Here is a 22,115-nt window from a genome sequence, read left to right as displayed (position 1 = left end):
TGCCGCTTGGGTTTCTTTAATGTGCACTGACATTGCATATTACACGGGCGCCTTGCTTTCCTCCTCTGTCAAAAAGTGGCCGCCCTGGCCGCGATAGCACTCGCGTCCTTGACTTCGGCAGTCGAGAGCCCTTACAAGAGCTCACCGCGACGGAAAACCAAATGAATCCCCGGGTCTAAGCATTGTGCGAAGAGCTTCGTCGCCTCCTTTGTGTACGCATCCATGTGACCCGGTAGTGCTCACAGCCGACGCGCGTGTTTCGGTTACACGCGGCTGTGGCGCTGTAACTCTGATCCGATGCTCCGACACATGCACTGTCCATAAGAATAAAGAACTCACGATTTCAGTTTCCAAGACGGATTATGGTTCCTCTCTCGTGGTGGTTGCGACGCAGTGAACCCTCGCTCTTTCTCTTCAGCTGACCGTGAACTCAAATTCCACGCGTCGTCAAATCAAACTGCTAAAGCCGGCAGCTTGATCTACTTATGCCATGTACACGAGCGAGAGATGAGAATTTACTCCGTCCGCCTCTTTCCCCGCATTCTCTTCGTGTGTGTCTCTCTCGCTCAAAGCCGAGCATGCGCAGAGAGCAGCGAGGAGAGGCGGTGGAAGAGGCAGTACTGAGGCATTGTTAGTGGCAGTGAGCGGAGGGTCGCACATCGCTGGCGGCGTCAAGTTGGCGCTCAATCACACCTCGGCAGCATGGCTACGGTTGGCAGCGGAGCATCGGCGCGGGAGCGGCAAATATCTACTGTCCCGGGTGATTTCGTCGCGTCCATGAATGTGAGCGAAGCTATTATGAATTCGGAAGGTGGGTTCCCTATCTTTCGCGAGCCTCGCGAGATCGGCAGTTTCTCGCTGAGAGGAGAACAGCGCGAAAACGTCGACGGCCCCGAGCAACTGAAGTACTTGCGGATGCCAAGCCGCAGGCACGGGCTTATGTGGAACCTCAACTACGGATTCGAGGTTGCACTTCGCCGGGACTTCTCGGTACCGGAGAAGATAGACATGCTGCTTCGCTGGATCATTCGAAACTGGGAAATGTTGGCTGGGAACCATGAAGCACACTCGTCGGCCGATCCTTCGCACGCCGAATTTCAAAGGTAAGCGTTCGATTGCGCACGAGGGTTGCTAACTGCGGCGGCATCAACCGGGCCTTATTCCGTTGGCCTAGCTCGCTCGCGCGGGCTGGCGTTTTGTGTCTCCTTCACTCCTACTGACGGTTAAGGCGGCGCGCCTTGGCAAATGCGTAGTAGAAGTAGTACTTATTCCCGATGCCCGTAATTAGGGCGCCCGTACTGTTGTATATCAATATTTTCAGTGGTTTTCCTCGCACTTCGTGCGCTGAACTACCTTAAGAGGCTGCTGTCGGGCAGTTTATCAAGGCGCATTATGAAGTCACAGTGACGGTTTCATACTATTTCAAGGCCATCGAGGGAGCCTTAGTACGTTTTCTGCCCCAGACGTTACCTCAAGCATGTCGCCGGCTTAAAAAGAGCCGAATTATAAAAATGCGCAAAAGCATCCGCGCGACGTTGACCTGAAGACGGTATGTCAATTCCGCTTGCTCATGCGCACGCTTTTACCGTAGCCTCATTCGGCCTATCCATGTGATTATGTGAACAAAAAAAAAGTGAAAATGAGAAGGAGGCTCAGAACCTTCTCTGCTTCTTGATGACTCTCTTGCAGAAGCAAACAGTGTTACCTCGCGGACCGTAATTTTGTGACGTGCCTTAAATAAACGTTTTCCACCAGAAGCTCGCGACAACGCCGCAAAGCTCAGAGACAACTGGCTAGGCAAGTGCAGCTGCCAGCGCGACTCCATTTATTGTAATCACTGTTTGGAAGTAGTGTGCTTCGTTATATTAAGCCAAGTGGTCCTCTTGAACCACCCTGGAAAAACCATGGAGAACCGGCGAGTAGGCAAGTGTTGAAACGTTTATCGGACCATGATACATATACTTTAACGGACCAAAGGGGTATCGTACACCGTGACGCGTTTTCAGTTCAGTTCAGTCGTTCAGTCGTGTCCGACTCTTCGTGACCCTATGGACCATGTCACGCCACGCTTTCCGGTCTCTCACTATCTTCCTAACATCACATAACTTCATCTGCAGTGCCTCGAGGATGCCATCTAACCATCGCGTTCGCTGCCTACCCCTTCTCCGGCGACCCTCAACCTTTCCCAACATCAAATCTTTCTCCACCGACTCCTCTCTTCTCATCGGATGACCAGAGTAGCTGAGCTTTAACCTTAGCATTTTACCCTCCAATGAGCAGTCAGGGTTTATGGTCGACAATATCGATTGAATTGATCTTCTGGCAGTCCAAGGAACTCTCAAGAGTCTTCGCCAGCACCACAATTCAAACGCGTCAATCTTCGTCGGTCAGCCTTTTTCACAGTCCAACTCTCGCATCCATACATCACAACTGGAAAGACCATAGCACGAGTTATACGGATCTTGGTTGGCAGACTAATGTCTCTGCTCTTTAATAGGCGGTCAAGGCTAACCATTGCTCTCTTTCCCAGAAGCAGGCGTCTCCTAATTTCATGGCTGCAGTCTCCTTCCGAGGTAATCTTGGAGCCCAAGAAGAGAAAATCTGTCACAGCTTCCACTTCTTGTCCATTGATGCTCCAGGCCTTGATAGGGCAAGACGCCATGATCTTTGTCTTTTTAATGTTCAGTTTAAGCCCAAACTTCTCCCTCTCTTCTTGTACGCGCATCAGAAGTCTCTTGAGTTCCACTTCACTTTATGCCATTAAAGTGGTATCATCCGCATATCTAAGGTTGTTGATACGTTTTCCAGCAATCTTCACTCCAGCTGAAGACTCGTCCAGACCGACCTTCCTCATGATGCACTCTGCATATAGGTTAAATAGGCAGGGCGACAGTATGCAGCCTTGCCTCACTCCTTTCTCAATAGGAAACCAATCAGTAAGACCATGCCCCGTTCTGACTCTGGCCCCTTGTCCTTCATACAGGTTCCTGAGGAGACAGATGAGGTGAATTGGAACTCCCATCTCTTGGAGAGCTTGCCACAATCCGCGTTCTAGCTGCATTTATATGCTGCATTTCCTTTTTGTGTATAACGTAGCCTTTTAAAGTTCTGCTATGTTTCGCCACGGTCATTGGGGGGGTCGCCGACGCGGCTGACCACATTAAAGCTGTGCAGTCGGAGCGACACACAATTTGGTCATTTCTGCGCTGTGCCGACCGCCGCCTGAAATAATGAACAAATAAGTTGTGCAAAGAATGCGATGCACAGGTCAAATATTGCTTATCATCGTGAGGCGCATGTAAAGCATAGTCGAGAACAGAGAAAGGAATTTAGAAAATGAATGAAAATTTGCTAACTAAAATGATTGTGTATGCATCCGGCAGGTGATGCAGCGCTCAAAACATTAGCCGGAGCGAGATTGCCAGCCGATCGGGCTTGACGGTGCTAGAGGATGAAGACGGAGATATGCTCGCATACAGAAGGAAGGAGACGTCGCCCAACCGTATACCGCTATACCGCTTCGAACACACAGACCAATCTCTGCGCAGCACAGTCGACCGTAACAAACGTCAACCAAACTAAACTATTGTCTCCCAATTGTCAGTTATAGCCACCTCCCTCATAAGGGCTGTTTTCTCGACTGGTCCCAACATCGCGACCGTGGCTTGGTAGTTCGCAACAAAGCGATAGCTGATACTGCTGGTTTGGTCGAAAAACCGTCGGCGTGGTAGAAGTAGTAATAGTATAGTAGCAGTAGTGGTAGTAGTAGGAGTAGTAATAACAATAAAAGGGGTGCGTAAAAAATCGTATCAGGTAATCTGTGGGTGTAGTGATCGATTATTGATTTTTGTGATAGGTGATGACGATTTCATGCATGGCCGCGGCCTCCAAGCTAGCGCGCCCTAACCCTCAAGACCGGGCGTGTTTAATGAAATCATGCTCATTAATTGATAACTTCAATAAATTGAAAGATGAGAAAGTGGGAAAGGATGCATCAAAGTTGTCAGAATGCTCTGAATAAAAGGCCGATGATTGCTGCTAACTAATATAATTCAGTGTGTAATTTACCGATTAAATAATAATATAAAAAGTGCTCAGAATTGTAAGGTAACGTTTTCTGACGCTAAGTATTGGTATGAAAAAAAAAAAGATAAAAATAAAAAAGGGGAAATAAAAAAATAAAACAGTGTAAAACTTAAAAGGAAAATAAAACCAACAAAGATAAAAATAAAAAGGGGACGAAAACTTCGCCCGTTAGTGTGAAATGCTATTACATCAAACCGTTATTGGCAGGTCCTCCTAATTATTATTCTTTCCCTTCTGATTGTTGTGATCTGTGGCAGTTGAATATCGACAGAATCCCACCAGACCAATTAAGGTTAGTCATAAGTTCATGTGCTTGTTTGTGTGTGTGCCTCTTCTATGTTTTGTCATCTATTCAGCTGCCTTTTTCATCATGTCTGAAGGCCCACTAGCTCAACGTTCTACTGTACCCTTAATACCCTTAAGAATTTAGTGCTAATCCCCCTAACATAAGCCAGTCATTTTGCCGCAAATTGCTGCAGTCTTTATTTGTTGCTCCTGGCAGCCGCTATTTGCGGTCTTATCGCTTTTCGTGTATTGGGCAGGAACATATTCTGTGCTTTGTTTTTTACGCTCAGTATTGCCTTGGCAAGGCTTAATCATTTTTTTTTTTTGTCACGCAAGAAGAGCCGAGATCTGTTTATAACGATTCCAACCCCTCGCGTCTGTTTCCAAGATGTTACAAATCGTGGTAGTCACATTTGACAGCTTTATTTAGATGTTTCTTCGCCGACTTTAAATTCAGCGCTGACGAGTGCAACGCGTTTTCGTATAGTTCGACGACCGACGGACATGCTTGCTGCTATCACCCCCGTCGCGTGGCCTAATTCTTGTGGGGATGTCAGTCAGCCCAATACAAATTTCGTTTATGCGGTTTTATGTGCCAAAGCGACTCTAGCTATCAAATACGCCCAAATAAAGAGATCATTTCAGCACAACCTCAGTCTTTTCGCAAGTTTCCTTCAATTAACTGCAGGTGGGGACTCATACGGTTCGTAGCCTCACCACTGGTGGCGTTTGCGTCCCTTCCAAGACTAAAGGGAGTTTTTCTACGGGTATACTATGGCTGTTCATATTTATCTGAAACGTAAAGAGGAGATCGTTTTATTCTTCAGCGCATATCTTTATAATCTTGCTTACAATTCACGTATCACCTCTGTCGTTTCAATAGAGTCCGGACAACGTACGGCACCCAGCACATAAATTGTTGCAGTTATAATACGTAATCCCCCCGCCCCCCCTCCCCCCCCCCCAAAAAAAAAAAATAATGATGCCATAAGTTTGAATTGAGACTGGCTGTCAATTTAAAATAAAATGGAATTCCATTTCCTAGCATGTTTGATGTTAATAATCTTCGGATTTTTATTGTCTTCATATTTTTTCTTCAAAATTTACTGCTTGTTTCAGATTATATCCAATGGTTCCCCGAGTAGAATGCGATTTCAAACGTTGACGCCTTTTGAAAAAGAATGTTAGAATAATATTTCTACTCTTTATTTCTAGTAGTCCGTTTGGTGTCGGAAGTCGTCATTTCCGATTTCATCTGCACTTGACCTTATGAAGTTACATGTTTTGGCGCTTGCCGTGTTATCACAGTTTTTCGACCGCGTACAAGCGCCTTTGTGCCAGTAAGGTGTTACTCGTATTGAAGTCTCGTCCGGAAATTTACGCCCTGCCTTTTGTTACGAAACCACTCAAACTCTAATCACCACCGACCAAGAATCTTGTCCAATCTTGTTTGTGCCTTCGCTATGATTGGCTAACATGTTTCGTGGGGTCACAACCACGGCACTTTGCGCGAGTAATTGGAACTAAGTACGTTATACCGGATACCGGTCCAAAGCACTCCCCAACGGGCCTTTCAAGTTCGCTAGCAAATAGAGACTGATGGAGATTATGAGTGACCAAGGACTGACCTTGAACTTTTGTAGTGCTCTCTCACTAAAAAGCGTTGGAGCGGACTCGAACCGGTCGTGCTCGAACCCGGCTACTATTCAGTAGCTCCAAGCGCTTTAACCTTTGAGCCACAGCGTCGGACGGTTTCGCTTGTCGTGACCAGGTTTCATTAAGGTTAAACCTCCGCTGTTTGACGTGACGGCTCCCAGATGGCGCCACATGTACAGCTGAAGCGGCGTAATTCCGTTCTCTCAAAGGCAGGGTCCCGCAACTTCTTTCTACTAACTGGTTGTCGCTCAGCGAGTTAAACGGCGATTGTTTTTGAGAGGTGCCTCTGAACGCAACTTAAAAGCGTATAGACATTTTATTTTTGAGTTCGTGTTCTATCTTCTGTAATGATGCGTAAGTCATTACTGTACATGAATCGTGTCATGACATTTGCCTATAGCCGCTGAACAATTTATGATCGAATTTATTTTATCATCGGTTTCGGTTTCAACAGTTGACTGATGGCTGTGACGTCAAAGTCAAGTCTAGGTCACGTGAGGGATGAATAAAACAGCGATATAATTGTACCTGTGTCGTTTTAATTCCACAGAATCCTGAAGCCAGCGTGCGTCAGGAATTACAAAAGGTGCAGAGTCAGCGATTATATCGCTGATTTTCATGCCGGCGCTTGGCCTAGACTTGATTCTGACGTCACAGCCACCTCGAAACTGGCGAGAAAAACATTCGGTTACAAATTACTCAGTGGGCGTAGGCAAAAATCGCGTAGTGATCCATATACAGGAATGTCGTACGCATCATTATGAAAACGAAAAACGCCAACAAAATTTGGTGTCTCTAGTCTTTTGAAGGTAACATACACACTGAAAGCAGGAAATGGTTACGGTGAAGGTAATTGCAGTGTGACCATTGCCATGCTATCAATTCCTGGCTCTGTTCACAGCTGGTTTTGTGGCCATTAATAATGAAAGAAAACATGACATAATGCAACGTAAACGAGAACAAAAGCCGAGAAAGATGTTAGTAATTTGTTTTAATGTTGTGAATTGTAAAAAAAAAAACAGAAAAAAATTGCATTTAGAGGTTTTAACAGACATTTTAGTGCTGAGATAAGTATAGCGTTCAGAGGTGGGCAACCTCATGTCGACCTCAACCTCAAAATGACCTCAACCTCACGGAGTGAGGTGAGGTTGAGGTGAGGTCGGTGACAGCTCGAAATTTTTTGAGTGAGGTCACGAAATTGTACCTCAACCTCACGCGTGAGTTTGAGGTTGAGTGAGGTCGTCATTGTGTGAGGTCGAAATTGTGAGGTCCAGGCTTTTTGCTGTTGCCACGGCTTTCTTCGAAGAGCGCCCCCTTTTGACGCGGAGCTCGAGCGTACTGCCGCGGAGTGCCCGCCGACTCTCGGTGTATGGTTACCCCCCAATCGGACGACCGGATGCGGCAGCCCCTGCCCAGCTTTCGGCATTCCACCGTAATGTCCGCAGCCCGAGACCGCTTCCCTCTGGTCTACTTGGAAGGAGATATTTTTTTTTTTTTACTTCACGAACTCCTCATGCCCCCCGTCAGCCACCCCCGTTTCCTCTGACTTGTTTGTGCCGATGCTTGCGGCAGGCTCAAACACCCGGGAGCGCGCAAAGCACATAACTCACGTTGACCCGCGGTGCTTTTGTCGGAGGCCGCAAAGAAAGCAGCAAACTAAAAAGCGAAGCAAATTGTCTTTGCGCAGACGGCGCGGAGCAGAACTGTGTCTTGTGCATGCCCGTTTCCAGGCGCTATAACGGCTGCTGCCTTACATTCGATAAAGGACCCTGCTGTACATTACACGGAAACTTAACAGAAAATGGTGCAGCGAAATTGTTAGGGGACGTGATACTGACAGATAAAAAAACAAACCATGAACAAACCAGAAAAACCGGCACAATACCATCTGGGCATTTTATCGAAGTCCTCCCTTTCGAATTGTACGTCATCGTTTTATATTTCGGCCCTGTAAATTTATATTCTTGTATTTTCCAGAACAACCTCTCTTTGGAATTGTGCTGCTTGTTTCTTATACAGATTCACAGGTGGCCCCGAACAACTGCAATGGGATGAAATGGACGGCACATCTTATAAGACGCAACTGGTATACAGGAAAACGCATGCGCATGTTAACCATTTGACGAGATAGAACAGACAAAAAAATATATGGGGCTTGTATGCAGTCAAGCGCAATGAAAAAAAAAATGATTTCGCTCCGCTAAGGCCCTTTATTTCTCTCTCAAATTCTATTGAAATCAAGCAATGCAGGAGGAAGGAGGAGAGTAAGGGATTCTTAACTTCATAATATCAGGTTTTTCTTGAAATCTCTTGTTCAGGCGCAGAAAAAAAAAAAAAAGAGAACAGCGTTCTCCTACATGTTTTTGTGAGCTAGAAAGTATTCAGATGGTTTCCGGCTGGACATTTTGGTGTCTAGACGGACGAATTGGTGTGGCGAACTGAACGTGTCTGTTTTGTGCTCCCGTCTGCTCGAGACGGACAAATCAATCGGATGAAAATTTTTGTGGCCAGATGTCGGAATAATTTTTTCAGATATTTGTTTTTTCTTTAAAAATCAATTTTAATGTACGTGATGTGAAGCCAATTACATGCTAGCACTGAGGAATGCCGTATTAAGTCGATGTCTGAAACCTTCTATAAGCTCTGGGAAGCGCAGTTCTCTTCTGTTTTTAGTGTGCGATATTTGTTATTACTTTCGTCAACAAGGTATTCATTTATATATATTTTCTTGTATGTCAATTAAGTTCGTACACTGCCGAAAAGAGAACAGGCTTCTTCCCTCACATTAGGCTCTTTTTCAGAGGCCCATAGCCCAACCCTCCTTTCCACTTACCCGCGCGGTCATTTAGTTTTTTTTCTTTTTATTTTGCAAGTATTGGAAAGCGCGATCTAGTCTCTGAAAGCGGAGCTGGCACACATACGCCATTGCCGTTTGGTGTGTATTGGTGACAGTTGGGCATTCACCGCATGAGCAAAACCAGATGCCTATACACCATGCATGGCAAAATTACTTTTGAAAAGGAATTAAATTACATTACTAATTACTTTGCTGAAAATCTAAGAAAAGTAATTAAATTACATTACTCATTCATCATCATCATCAGCCTGATTATACCCACTGCAGGGCGAAGGCCTCTCCCATATTTCTCCACTTAACCCGGTTCAGAGCTAGCTGCATCCACTTGACCCCTGCGAACTTCTTAATCTCATCCGCTCACCTAACTTTCTGCCGCCCCCTGCTACGTTTTCCTTCCCTTGGAATCCAGTTTGTTACCCTCAGCGACCATCGGTTATCCTCTCTTCGCACTACATGTCCTGCCCATGTCCATTTCTTCTTCTTAATTTCCACTAGAATGTCGGTAACTTGAGTTATTTCTCTGACCCACTCTGCACGCTTTCTATCTCTGAATGTTACCCCTACCATTTTTCGTTCCATAGCCCTCTGGGTTGTCCTCAACTTAAGTAGAACTCTCTTGGTTAGCCTCCACGTTTCAGCCCCATAGGTGAGTACAGGCAAGATGCAACTGTTGTATACTTTCCTTTTGAGCGATACCGGTAAGCTGCTAGTCATAATCTGCGAGTGCTTGCCAAATGCGCTCCATCCCAATCTTATTCTTCTTGTTATTTCCTTTTCATGGTCCGGATCTGCGGTTACTACCTGTTCTAAGTAGACATATTCGCCTACTACTTCCAGTATTTCGCTACCTAATGTAAACTGCTGTTCCTTCCCGAGGCTGTTGAACATTACCTTAGTCTTCTGCATATTGATTTTCAAGCCTACCTTTCTACTTTTACTGTCTAGGTCATCAATCATTATTTGCAGTTCATCCTCCGAGTTGCTTAGCAAGGCAATGTCATCAGCAAACCGCAGATTACTGAGGTATTCTCCATCTACCCTTATCCCTAACTGCTCCCATTCCAAGTCTCTGAATACTTCCTCTAAACAAGCTGTGAATAGTGCTGGGGAGATTGTGTCTCCTTGCCTAACACCTCTCTTTATGGCAATTTTGTTACTTTCTTTATGCAGAACTATGGTTGCTGTGCAGCCACTATATATATCTTCCAGCACTTTCACGTACGGCTCGTCTACCCCCTGATTTCGCAATGCCTGCATCACCGCCGAGGTTTCAACTGAGTCAAATGCTTTTTCGTAATCAACGAATGCTATGTATAAGGGCTGGTTATATTCCGAGCATTTTTCTATCACCTGATTGATGGTATGGATATGATCGATGGTAGAGTACCGTTTCCGAAACCCTGCTTGATCCTTCGCTTGATTGCAGTCTAAGGTTGTCCTGATTCTATTAGCGATTACCTTAGTAGATACCTTATACGTAACAGACAGTAAGCTGATTGGTCTGTAATTTTTAAGGTCTTTAGAGTCCCCTTTCTTGTGAATGAGGATAATGTTTGCATTCTTCCATGGTTCCGGTACCGTCGATGACACCAAGCACTGCGTATACAGGGTGGCCAGTTTTTCTAGCACGATATCCCCCCCGTCCTTTAGCAAATCTGTAGTTATCTGATCCTCTCCAGCTGATTTCCCTCTTTTCATAGTTTCTAGTGCTTTCTTGACCTCGTCCTTCGTCACTGGTGGAACGTCTGACTGTTTTTCCCTACCGCCAATCTCATTACTCATTACTGCTCCTAAAAAGTAGTGAAATTACATTACGATTACTTTTACTGAGAAATTAAATTACTTTTAAATTACTTTCTAGTTTCCATCCATGCAAAAACTAATCAAAGCTAACAAACAAAACAAAAGCTTGTTCTTCGGACGCGAAGGACACACATTCTTTCGTCTTCCCGCCAAATTCTGTCCCAGAGAGCTATTCCTTCCCTCTCTCCTACAGCACGGGCCATTACAAAAAAGAAAAAAAAAAAAACCACGTGGTCGAACAGTCGTGAAATGACCGGCGAACTCAGCTTCTTGCTGACACGGAGCTGTCTCCGCCATTTGAAGGGCCCGAAGAAGCTAGGTTATTTATTGCTTCCGCAGTCCCAAGAATTGACGTCGGCACATTTGTGCTCACTGCTCAGTAATGCTCAAGCCACGGTGCCTCACGTCATGGACCCTTCCGCCTATCTCACCCAGCCCCAATCCTCCCTCGCACCGTGGTGTTGAGTGTAACCAGGCACCACTGTGCACTAGCCGACGCAGCAGGGAGTGCCGCTGCGCCGCGCTCGCAACTAGTTTTCAGCTCCAGCCTCTTTGCACCATTTCTCCCTTCGGGATTCCCTTGACGCCTTGTATCCTGCTACTTGGAGAATGGTTGCCCCTGCTACACACGAGGTCTCAGACGCACTGTTATGCTTAATCTTTCCCCCTTTGCCGATCCGTTACGCTGGCTTCGCTTGCCGCACGTCGTCCTTGCTTTCGCGGCACTCTACTTCGTTGACTATTGAAGGAGTAGTGGCGCACTTTAGTAAAAGTAATTTCGAAAGGAATTAATTACTTTTGCTGCGAAATTACTGCCAAAAAGTAATTCATTACATTACTAAATTACCAACCCGAGAAAGGAATTAATTACATTACAAATTACCGAGAAAAGTAATTCAATTACAGTAATTTCATTACTGTAATTTAATTATTGCATTGTCTGCTACAGACGGACGGCGAAGGGAGGAGCGCGTGCACAGCGGGGGGCGCGGTCCCTCCGGGCTGCTTGCTCGCCTCCTTTCTGTTGTTCTTGCCTTTATTTTACGTTTATGTGCTGTAACTATACGACAATAACAGGGATAAGGTTTCTCTAGATTCACCTACTGTGCATGCGGCGAAGCAGCTTCTGACCACCGTGCAATTTATTTGTTCATTCTTCAAAGGAAAACAAGTGAATACCACAAAGAAGCTCGTCCCAGAATTGTTGGCGAAATGGCATCCAGTATTCGGTTCGGACGTACAAGTATTTATATCGTGTGTGCGTGTGCGTGCGTGCGTGTGTATGTGTGTGTGTGCGTGTGTGTGTGTGTGTGTGTGTGTGTGTGTGTGTGTGTGTGTGTGTGTGTGTGTGTGTGTGTGTGTGTGTGTGTGTGTGTGTGTGTGTGTGTGTGTGTGTGTGTGTGTGTGTGTGTGTGTGTGTGTGTGTGTGTGTGTGTGTGTGTGTGTGTGTGTGTGTGTGTGTGTGTGTGTGTGTGTGTGTGTGTGTGTGTGTGTGTGTGTGTGTGTGTGTGTGTGTGTGTGTGTGTGTGTGTGTGTGTGTGTGTGTGTGTGTGTGTGTGTGTGTGTGTGTGTGTGTGTGTGTGTGTGTGTGTGTGTGTGTGTGTGTGTGTGTGTGTGTGTGTGTGTGTGTGTGTGTGTGTGTGTGTGTGTGTGTGTGTGTGTGTGTGTTTTTAGGCGGGTGGGAGTAGGACATTTTGCTCCGGCGAAATTTGACGGGCGAGCCGATGTTCGCGACACCAAAGTGGTTCACGTTTACCCTTTTTCCTAGCAGTTCCGACCCTGGTAATTTTTTAATGTAAGCGTGGTGTTCGAAGAAGCAATTTCGCCAATTCTTGCAATACGCCACGGGATCACAGAATTATAAACTAACGCCCAGGATTGGCCGGTTGGGACCTCATAAGATAAACAGCATTCCTCTTCGAAATTTTATGAAGGTTTATGCGGCATTAGCCGAGATTTATGATTAATTGGTGTTTTGCTGTCTTTTCCTCTTTTGTTTGTTTTGTTGGGGATTTAGTCTTCACAAGTCGTTTCATGAGTGGCTTTTACGGAAAATTTGGGCCCCGTTAATATGACATCCGTTAATATGGAAGACCCGAATTATGGACAGTTTTTCTAGGGGCGAAGATTTTTCAATGTATTTATGTCTCGTTAATATAGAAACTCGCTCTCTGAACAATGGAGATGGGATGAATGCACACAGCCTATTCGGCCCATGTATTTGTGTCTCGTTAATATGGACACCGTTTGAAAAAAGCAGTAGAGTCCGAACGCAAGTTAAAGAAGGGTGCGCAAGCCGGGAACCTATGCGACAGCCGGTACGGTCGGATGTCTGAACGAGTCCTGTGGAGTTGGAAAGAACCAAAGCTGGCGTGTCGTCGTTTTAGGAAGGAAGGGGGGGGGGGGGGGGGGCGCAAGAGCGGGAAGAAAGGGAGGAAAAGGAGAAAAGGAGGGTGGATGACAGGGATCGTACACAGCAAACCGAGGGTCAGCTAACTAAGAAAGACCCCAAAAGGAGGGAACCGGGAAATTTCTGGGTGCAGCGGCAGCGCCGGAACTAGAGGCCGCAGTCGGGAAAACAGCAACATGTGGTCGCAGAACATAAGAGAGGTCGGTAAAAGCGTAAGAAAGAAACAATAAGAAGAGAGACAAGCGCCAAAATTGGGGGTGGGAACTGAAGTTTTTCTATCCCAGAACACAAAGTGTGTTCCATGAAGCCGTTAACGCTTTTCGGTCAGGGTTAAGACACACTCACGAAGTAGAGCGACAAAAGAAACGCGACGACCACGCAACCAGGACCGGGCGTCCCGTCCTGGACGCCCTTCCTTCTCATGCTCCTGGTTTTCGTCACTGTTGCGCTGCCGAACTACCACATTTTGCACCACAGCGATCCGCATGTCGGCTTCGCCTTGAGTCAACGATGCGGCCTTGACAAGGTCTGAGCTCTTCGTAGGCGGCTAGCCGTCGTTCTAAACTGTACTTCAGCTTGCAGTGTTTGTTTCATAGGAACACATACAAACGGCACAGGAAAGGGCTGTTTGATAGCCCTCTGTATAGTAGCCTGCCAACTTGACTCCCTCGCTTCCTTACAAAAACAGTACAAGGCAAGAAAGAGAATCAGAAGAACGGAAAGTCAGGGAGGTTAACTAGGGAAAAAGAGTGCAAAGAAGCAGGAGCCTGTAACTCTCAACTTTAGTCTGACTTTTGGCATGGTGGGAGTTAAACGCAAAAGAATGGAGCTGAACTTAGGCGCGAAGCGGGAAATCTGTGAATACAAGCGGCAAAAGCAATCTCAGTCAATCCAAGCCGTGAAAGACTGGACCCAAGTTCAACTAGGCATCAGCCTCGTCAGGTCGACGGTATACCATCTATATATACTACCGGACTCCGATAAATGGCTCAACGTCGGCATCACAGCGTAAGCCACAGTCCGACAGCGCCCAGCACAGTTCGAAGAAATGGAGTCAGCCTTGTTAATGTGGTTCGGGAATGTGCTCGCGAATGGTGCTGTCGTGAGCGACGAAATGCTTCAAGAGAAGGCTCGCTGCCTCGGCAACATTATGGGTGCTTCTTCTCCTCCGCCTTGATAGGTTTTACCTGTGATGACTTACGGAATTTTTGTTCAGTAAAACAGGGGGATGTTTACTGAGAAATATTCTACGCTCTGTCTAGGCGTAACTGACTTCAGCTACTCAAGAGGATGGTTGACAAGGTTTAAGAACAAACATGACGTTTCGGGTCGACGGATTTATGGAGAAGAGGCTAGCATCGACATCTCGGCTGTGTTTATATACCCAAATTAATTAAAACAGCAGCCATTAATTATACTTTTTTCTCAGTTATATACTTTTCGTTTTTATTCATGACTCGTTATTATGGATCACTCGCTTTATGGACAGTTTTGGTCGGAAACCAAAGCGTTCATACTAACGAGGCATGACTGTATTCCTATTTTTTCTTAATTTAATGTATTCTGTGCAAAACAATGTACAGTGTATTAAAAAAAAAAAGCTCGACAATCATCAATTCTTTTTTTTTTTCGAATTAAGAAAAAGAGCAAGGATGAAAGCTTGGGCGCGTTGGTGTCGGTTTTCTTGCCTAATAGCGCTAAACAGACAGGGACACAGCCAGACATACGGGATGGAGATAAAAAAGTGCCCGTCCCGTGTGTCTCGCTGTGTCCTTGTCTGTTTAGCGCTATGTGGCAAGAAAAGAAAAAGAGCATATCGTCATTGTTGTCGTCGTCACTAGGGTCAACAGCATTTGTCTTTTCAGTTTATAGTAAGAACTGGCTTGTTTTATTTCTAATACGAATCTTATTCACGTGGCTCAGGTGGGATAAACTCTTTGTATTGCATTATGGGCCTATACGTAGTAACGTGGAACCCATGTAGGCCTTAGATTGAAACCGACCACAAAAGGGTAGGCGAGGAGGGGGAGAGGATTGCCACTTTAGTGCAGAGTTGGACATGTAGTGTCCAGAGTTTCTCTGCTTTTATCCAGGATATTAATTGTAGTATAAAATTAGGAGTAAAATACAGCCTTCATACGACAAAATTCTCGCTAGCCTATATATACCCCAGGATTACCGAGAAATGTATATTTGCTTTAAGTTATGGTTTAATTTAATGATTCTTTTTTTTTTTTTTTGAGGTCGAGCGCCCGACCTCAACCTCACATTTTCAGTTTGAGGTGAGGTTGAGTGAGGTCGCCAATGGTCACCTGAAAAGTGAGGTGAGGTCGCCTGGGGGACCTCAACCTCAATTGATGAGGTTGAGGTTGAGTGAGGTCGCCAAATATTTTTTGAGTTTGAGGTGAGGTCGAGGTTTTTGAGGTCAAATGCCCACCTCTGAATAGCGTTAATCCATCGCGCCACAGAAGCAACCAGAATAGCGGGATTTAAATGCGCTCTTGTTCGGTTTGACAATATCTCCGATATATCTGACGCTGCTGAAGCGACCGTACAGTTGAGAGGACAGAATCACGTGCCGAAGCGGCAGCTACCAGTGCTTTCGCATTATTTCATAGTGCGGAGATAAACCTGTTTATCTCGGCACTATGGGTTTAGTGGGGATAAATCCTGCAATTGTTTTCTTCTGCCTCACCCCATGGGCATTTGCTGCTTAGATATGTACGAAGTATAGGTTTGATTTGATTATTTACCAAGCGTCTCCTCTCTGTAAGGCTCAGCAGTTCGAACGTCTACGCTGTGGAGGGCGTGCTGCCGGTCGATGCATGGCTGCATGCCCTTGAGCCGTGCAGACTACATCTTCCAGTGTATCCTGCACGTTCCGTTCCGACCTTCGCTTCACCCAAGCCAGGCAAAAGAATAAAGTGAAAACTGAAGTGCTCCATCTTGAAATCAGTCGCCACACTCTAACGCAAGTGGGAATTGAAGTGGCCCCACTTGAAAGCAAGTGGGCTCACCAAGGTCGACTTGTGACTTCAACATTTGCATTTTCGATAAAAACGCAGAACTAAAGTGTTTCTTATAATATTCAGACCTGTTTGCAGTTTAACCTGCTCAGTTGTATTCATCATTTCTGCTATCACCACTGAAAGTAAACGTCTGAAATAATTTTACTCAACAGGCAATGCTTCACAGGTGCCAGTGTGAGACTCTAACTAAGAGAATATATAAATTGGAGCAGAACTAATCCCAGTGGATGCATACAGTAACGCATATAGTACTATAACGTCTGACTAGTTCCTAGTGCTATATGGCTGTTGTGCTTGTCTTGAGTTGCATAAAAGAATATGTAATATTTTGCTTTTTCAACAAGGAAGTAGTCCCATTTACCAAGTGGTTCCAATTGCAAGTGGTCCTTGTCCAATGAACCACTTCAATTAGTCCTACTTGCAAAAGATTCGCCTGGGAAGTTGGAGCGTGGCCTTGTTTTGGTTAACCGAACAGTGGTCTGTAATGTTGTTATGTGCAAATGTGAAAGGGATTCTGGAACTCCTGGTGGTCTTTGCGGCCTTCTTTGCAAAATAGTTCAAAGCCTACCGCTACTATCTAAGCCGCTTCGATGACATGGAGACAATTGCGCCTTGGTTCTAGTTTAGTGTGCTTTGGTTTTAACAAACTGATGTTTTGCAGCCTGCAGGCAGATTTCATCTGCCGCCGGGGCGTACTGGTGTGGCTGATGTGCACACCGTAGACCACACGGGATGCCTGGTTAGTGGCCGCCTGCCGATTCCGAGGCAGCATCTACCTGCACGATTTCGAAACGGGGGCCCAGCGCAAGCGGAGCCTGGATGACGCGGCAGAGCCCCGGCGCGAGCGCATGCACTTCTGGGGGCACAAATTCGAGCACTACATGGTCAGCAGTGAGTAATATGCCACGGCACCCCTTTTTCGTCCTTATTTTCTGTTTCCTTGCAGTTCAGATGCCTTTGGTGAGGCATGGCAACCCAACCTGGCATCTCACGTTACGCCGAGTGTGATCTTGTTCGAGCATTTTCGCTTTGTTGAGTGAATATGGAAGGAGGGAAATTAAAGGCGCTGCAGCTTCCAGACAGTAATGTGTCCAGTGTACGAGCACTAAGAACATATCCTGCATTTGTCACAGGGCGGCCTCTCAGAATTTCTTTGAAGATCGTATATGGGTTTGTGCAGGTAACGGTAATCGAGATCACATGACCATATTTTGTTTTCAATGAAGTTCTTATATGTGTTGGGCAAATGCTTTGACACAAATAAATGAACCTTATTTTGTAAGATACTCTCTAGTTTTCTCGAAAAGAAAAATTATATACCATACCACAAGAGGTAGAAAACGTCTGTTTGCTTTTTAAAAAAGGTAATTTTGGATCCCTGCTGCCGGAACACTAAAATTGTGTGGTCCATAATTTTGTATTCCCTAAATAAGGGACAGAAGTCTATTCATATAGTAATAGAGTAAAAGACGGAAATATATGCTAGAAACAAAGAGGAAAGGTCAGGGCGGACAGTCCGCATACGGGGATCATGGCGTAAGTTCCGGATAAGGTGATTGCTAATAAGGCGCTGACTCGAAGACGGCCAGCTCGGTGCGATGAAATGCGCGCTCCGCGTCGGTACTTTGCCCCAACGCTCCAGAACAAGAATCACAAAACCTATTTCGCTTTCTGTCTCCCACCGACTGTGCTGGCGCCATTCACGACGAGGAGGATTGATGTTCTGTTTGGGATGGTAGGAAGGGGGGAAACGTGGTGCTTTCAACTGTCTCCTCTGTTGAGGGAATCACCGCCGTTGCACCACGCGGGGAATGGGTATTAAAGAAAAGAAGGGGTGGTCGTGGCAAAGATGGCAAAGACAAGGAGAAGATCATGTTCCAGCTGAGCTAATACGTGCATCACCAGCACACGTCTCCACAATCGAAAGTTCCACATACGGTGCCGCCCCCGCTCGGCTACTTCTGTAACCACCTGGAAGGTGGTAGCGCCGGAGGCACCCGGCTTGATGCGGCGCCCGTCGCTGAATTTCTATGCCATTTTCGCATCGCGTACTGCTTTTAACTTCTCGTTATGTTTCGAGTGCTTTTTTTTTTGTCACAGCCACAGGTTATAGTGCCCATGCGTCCGTGTAGGTAAACAGAAAATGCAGTTGCCCAGTTTGAATTTTGTGTCTTCCGCGCAGCCCTCGAACCGTGTGGCCAAAGACGACATGAACCTGTATACACAATTTTCCTTATGATCATCGGTTCAAGGAAGAGTGGAATTGTAAATCTTCGCGGTGGCAAGTCGGTTACAGAGATCATGAATGTGTAAAGCAAAGGAAAAAGAAGGGGCACGAATAAAAAATATGCAAACGACATGACAAGAGCTGTCTGTTCTTGCAACGCTTCAATCCTTTTAATGCCCCGCACGTTATCTGGGGTTAGCCACACACCTTCCGACCTGGCCGTATACTCAACGACGCATTAAACGGAGCTCAATTAACTGTTTATAACACCCCAGACTCCATTACCCGGGAAGGTTACAGGAACCAACAATCCACCATGCCAGACCTCACAGTGGGCCGCGGACTGCGAGAGGTCACCTGGCAAGTTACAGATGAAAAATTGCTCAGCGACCATTACATTATTAACATAACTGTCCCTAGCCGTACCCGTCCGCGTAAACGTAAAATTTCCCACACAAACTGGAATACATTTCGCACTATACGCGACACCTCTCATACTACTGGCAGTCTTCAGAGCTGGACAAAAGCACTCAAACATGCTCAGAAACAAGCTACGCAGGAGAGTTCCACTTCAGCCCCGTCAGATAATCCGGACCCTTACCTTGTACGCATCTGGAAGAGGTGGAAACGACTCTTGCGCACTCTTCGCACTCAGCCCAACAATGCTCGCTTCTCCGATCGAGTCACCGAATTAACGCGGCAGGTTAAAGAACACTGCGTTACACTTGACACCAATCAATGGAACAAAATTTGTAACACCATTAACGGCACACTAAATCAAAAAAGAACCTGGCATTTACTCAGAAAACTACTCGGGCCTCAACCGGCGCCTGTTCCCACTCTCGAGAAGCACTATTCTCAACTAGGCGCGGATGCCTTAACAACCCAACTCCGCGATCTCTACATTCCTCCTCCCCTACCCAGCCTTTATACTCCGTACACTGGTGCTTCCAATGTAGAACTCGATCAGCCGTTTACCCTCTGGGATCTCGACTGGGCGCTAGAACAGCTAAAGCGGAAGTCAGTCCCAGGTGAAGACCAGATTACATACTCACTCATTCGAAATTTCTCTGACAAGGACAAAGAACATTTTCTGAGCATTATAAACTTACAATTGGATGAAAGCACACTCCCAGCATCTTGGAAACAATCACTTATAACCCTACTTCCAAAGCCAGGCAAAAAACCTGCGCTTCAAAACCTCCGCCCAGTTTCTTTAACATCATGCCTGGGAAAAACCATGGAGCGGATGGTGCTCAATCGGCTCGAGACTCATCTTGAATCCATAGATTTCTGTCCCCCTCAACAAATTGGCTTCCGAAAAGGTGTGTCTACTCAGGACCTATTTTTTCTCCTCATGCACGAATTTGACCCTCCGCCCACTTCCCAGATCCAAGCCATAGTGGCCCTTGATGTGCGAAAAGCTTTTGATAACCTTGCCCACGATCCTCTATTAAACATCCTTGCCTCTACTGGCTGTGGTCAAAAGATGTATGGCTACCTCACAGCATTTCTCCGCGACCGCACGGCCAAGTTCCGTCTCCCCGATTCGACATCTAATCCCTTCCCCCTCACACGTGGTACTCCTCAGGGCGCTATTCTGTTACCCACCCTTTTTAACCTTGCAATGGCTCCCCTATCTCGTACTTTAGCGTCTATCCCAAACCTAAAACAAACATTCTATGCAGACGACCTGACTCTTTGGTGCACTTTTGGGTCTCCTGGAGCAGTAGAGGAGACCCTACAGCAAGGTATCGATGCAGTCGTTAGTTACCTTGATAAAGTAGGGCTATCTCCCGCACCTGAAAAATCCGAATTGCTGCTGATTGCAAAAACTCGCTATCAACGCCAACATAACCAGCTGATCAATCTCACAATGGCAGGTCACCCCATCCTTCGTGTATCATCCTGCCGGATCCTCGAACTTCATATCCATGAGTCAACCAATCAGGCCAATGTATCTACAACCGTTAAAGTTTGCAATCAGCTTACGCATCTAGTTCGCCGCATAGTCACTAAGCACGCCGGGCTAAGCGAGGGTCAAGTCAGGCAGCTTGTCCACGCATTAGCACTTAGCAAAATTTTATGTACGATTCCTGACCTTACACTAACTTGTCGCCAAAGACATCAGATTGAGGTTGCGCTTCACATATTGTACAAGGCCGCCCTTAACGTCCCTGTACATACGTCCACGAAGCGCCTATACTCTACGGGGCTGTTCTTGCCCCTGGGAGACCTCTTACAACAACATCGCGACCGGCAAATGGCACGTCTTTCTAGCACCAAACAAGGACATTGGATACTACAGCAGGTTGCACTCAAACCTATAGACCTCCCTATAATTACCCTTCCTTCTTCGCTCCCGGATAACCTCAGAATAATCCCCATTCCAAAAAACGTTGCATCCGACACTAACACAGGCAGACGTTCCGCTCGCATTTCCAACCATGTTCACCCAACAGATTCCACGATCATCTACACAGATGCATCACGAACTAACGTTGGAGCGGCTCCTTACTCAATTCAGAGCTGTAGCGATGTAGTGACGCATAACCTCGGTCCTTACATAGATCCTCCTTCTAGAGCGACTCTCGAGACCCTACCAATAGTTACCAGTATTCAAGACCTCGCACAAGCACCCCCTAACCCTTCAGGATATACCATATACACTGATTCAATACAAGCTATACGCGCCATTCACAGGGGTCGCATTCCTGAAGAACTACACGATGATCTACACAGAGCTCTTACCAAACTACGTCCCCACACTGTAACACTGAGGTGGATTCCTGGTCACGCTGGAATCCCAGGCAATGAGGTAGTGCATCGCCTCGCCCGCGAACTTCAACACCGGGCGCCTGGGATTCCCTGGCCTTATCCACCAACGTGGGACACTACTCTTCACTACAAAAAAGAAATCAACGTTCACTACGACAACATTAGAGAAACTCTCCGTAAACTTCCTCTTCCTGATAAATCTCTCACTACCACGCAAATCCGCATTCTTAGACGCATACAACTAAATACACTGCTTACTCCAGCCCGATCTTTTCTATACAGAATCATACATTCCCCTGCATGCCCAAATTGCCCAGAACACTATGCAAACTTGGAGCATTGCATCTTTTCATGCCCTGTCGCCCTCCAATCTCCTCACTTTCCAGACCCTCCCCCCCCCCCCCGCCCCCAAAGTGGCGGGCTTGGTTGGCCTCTGACCAGCTGCAAGATCAGTTGGCCTTGGTTACCCTGGCCCAGGACATTCTTAACGCCTAATGTAATGCGTTAAATAAAGTTGTTTCCTCCTCCTCCTCCTTCCATCCTCACTGTTTTATTTGCCTGCGCTACATCAGATTGCCTGCGCAACCAAGGTTAGGATAGGAAAACGTTGGACCAAGGTAGGCACAGTTCTTAGTATGCATTTTGGCTTCAATTATTTTATATACAGGGTGTTGCACAATTAGACCCGCGCTGTAGAATGCTTCTCCCAGCTAAACCGCGGAATCCTTGCAGTTCAGATTTCGCACAGAAATCGCATTTTGTCGCTAGTATTTTTTAATACTAAATTTGTTTGTGGTACTTGCCTGATTCGATCAGAAGAAGTAAAATATTCCCATCGCCTGCGGCGGCGGCGACGCCAGACGAACCGCTGCCCCAGCGATGGGACTTGTGGCGCCACCTCATGCTGCTAACAACAACTCTGTAGCAGGAAAAGAGGGGGCGAGCGTTTCTGGCAGAATGTTTGAGTTGTTGTAAGCAGCATGA

The 22,115-nt window shown here is 46.3% G+C and overlaps 1 pseudogene; it reads left to right on the top strand.

Annotated features, from left to right (window-relative positions):
• Positions 1 to 681: 681 nt before the first annotated feature.
• Positions 682 to 22,115, top strand: part of LOC146208920 (decapping and exoribonuclease protein-like) — a 54,216-nt pseudogene continuing 32,782 nt past the window's right edge.

This window comes from Amblyomma maculatum, chromosome 1, assembly GCF_055883805.1.
Source record: "Amblyomma maculatum isolate TAMU_Amacu chromosome 1, ASM5588380v1, whole genome shotgun sequence".
NCBI lineage: Eukaryota > Metazoa > Arthropoda > Arachnida > Ixodida > Ixodidae > Amblyomma > Amblyomma maculatum.
Note: the sequence above shows the minus strand (reverse complement) of the source record. Positions and strands in the feature narration are given on the sequence as shown.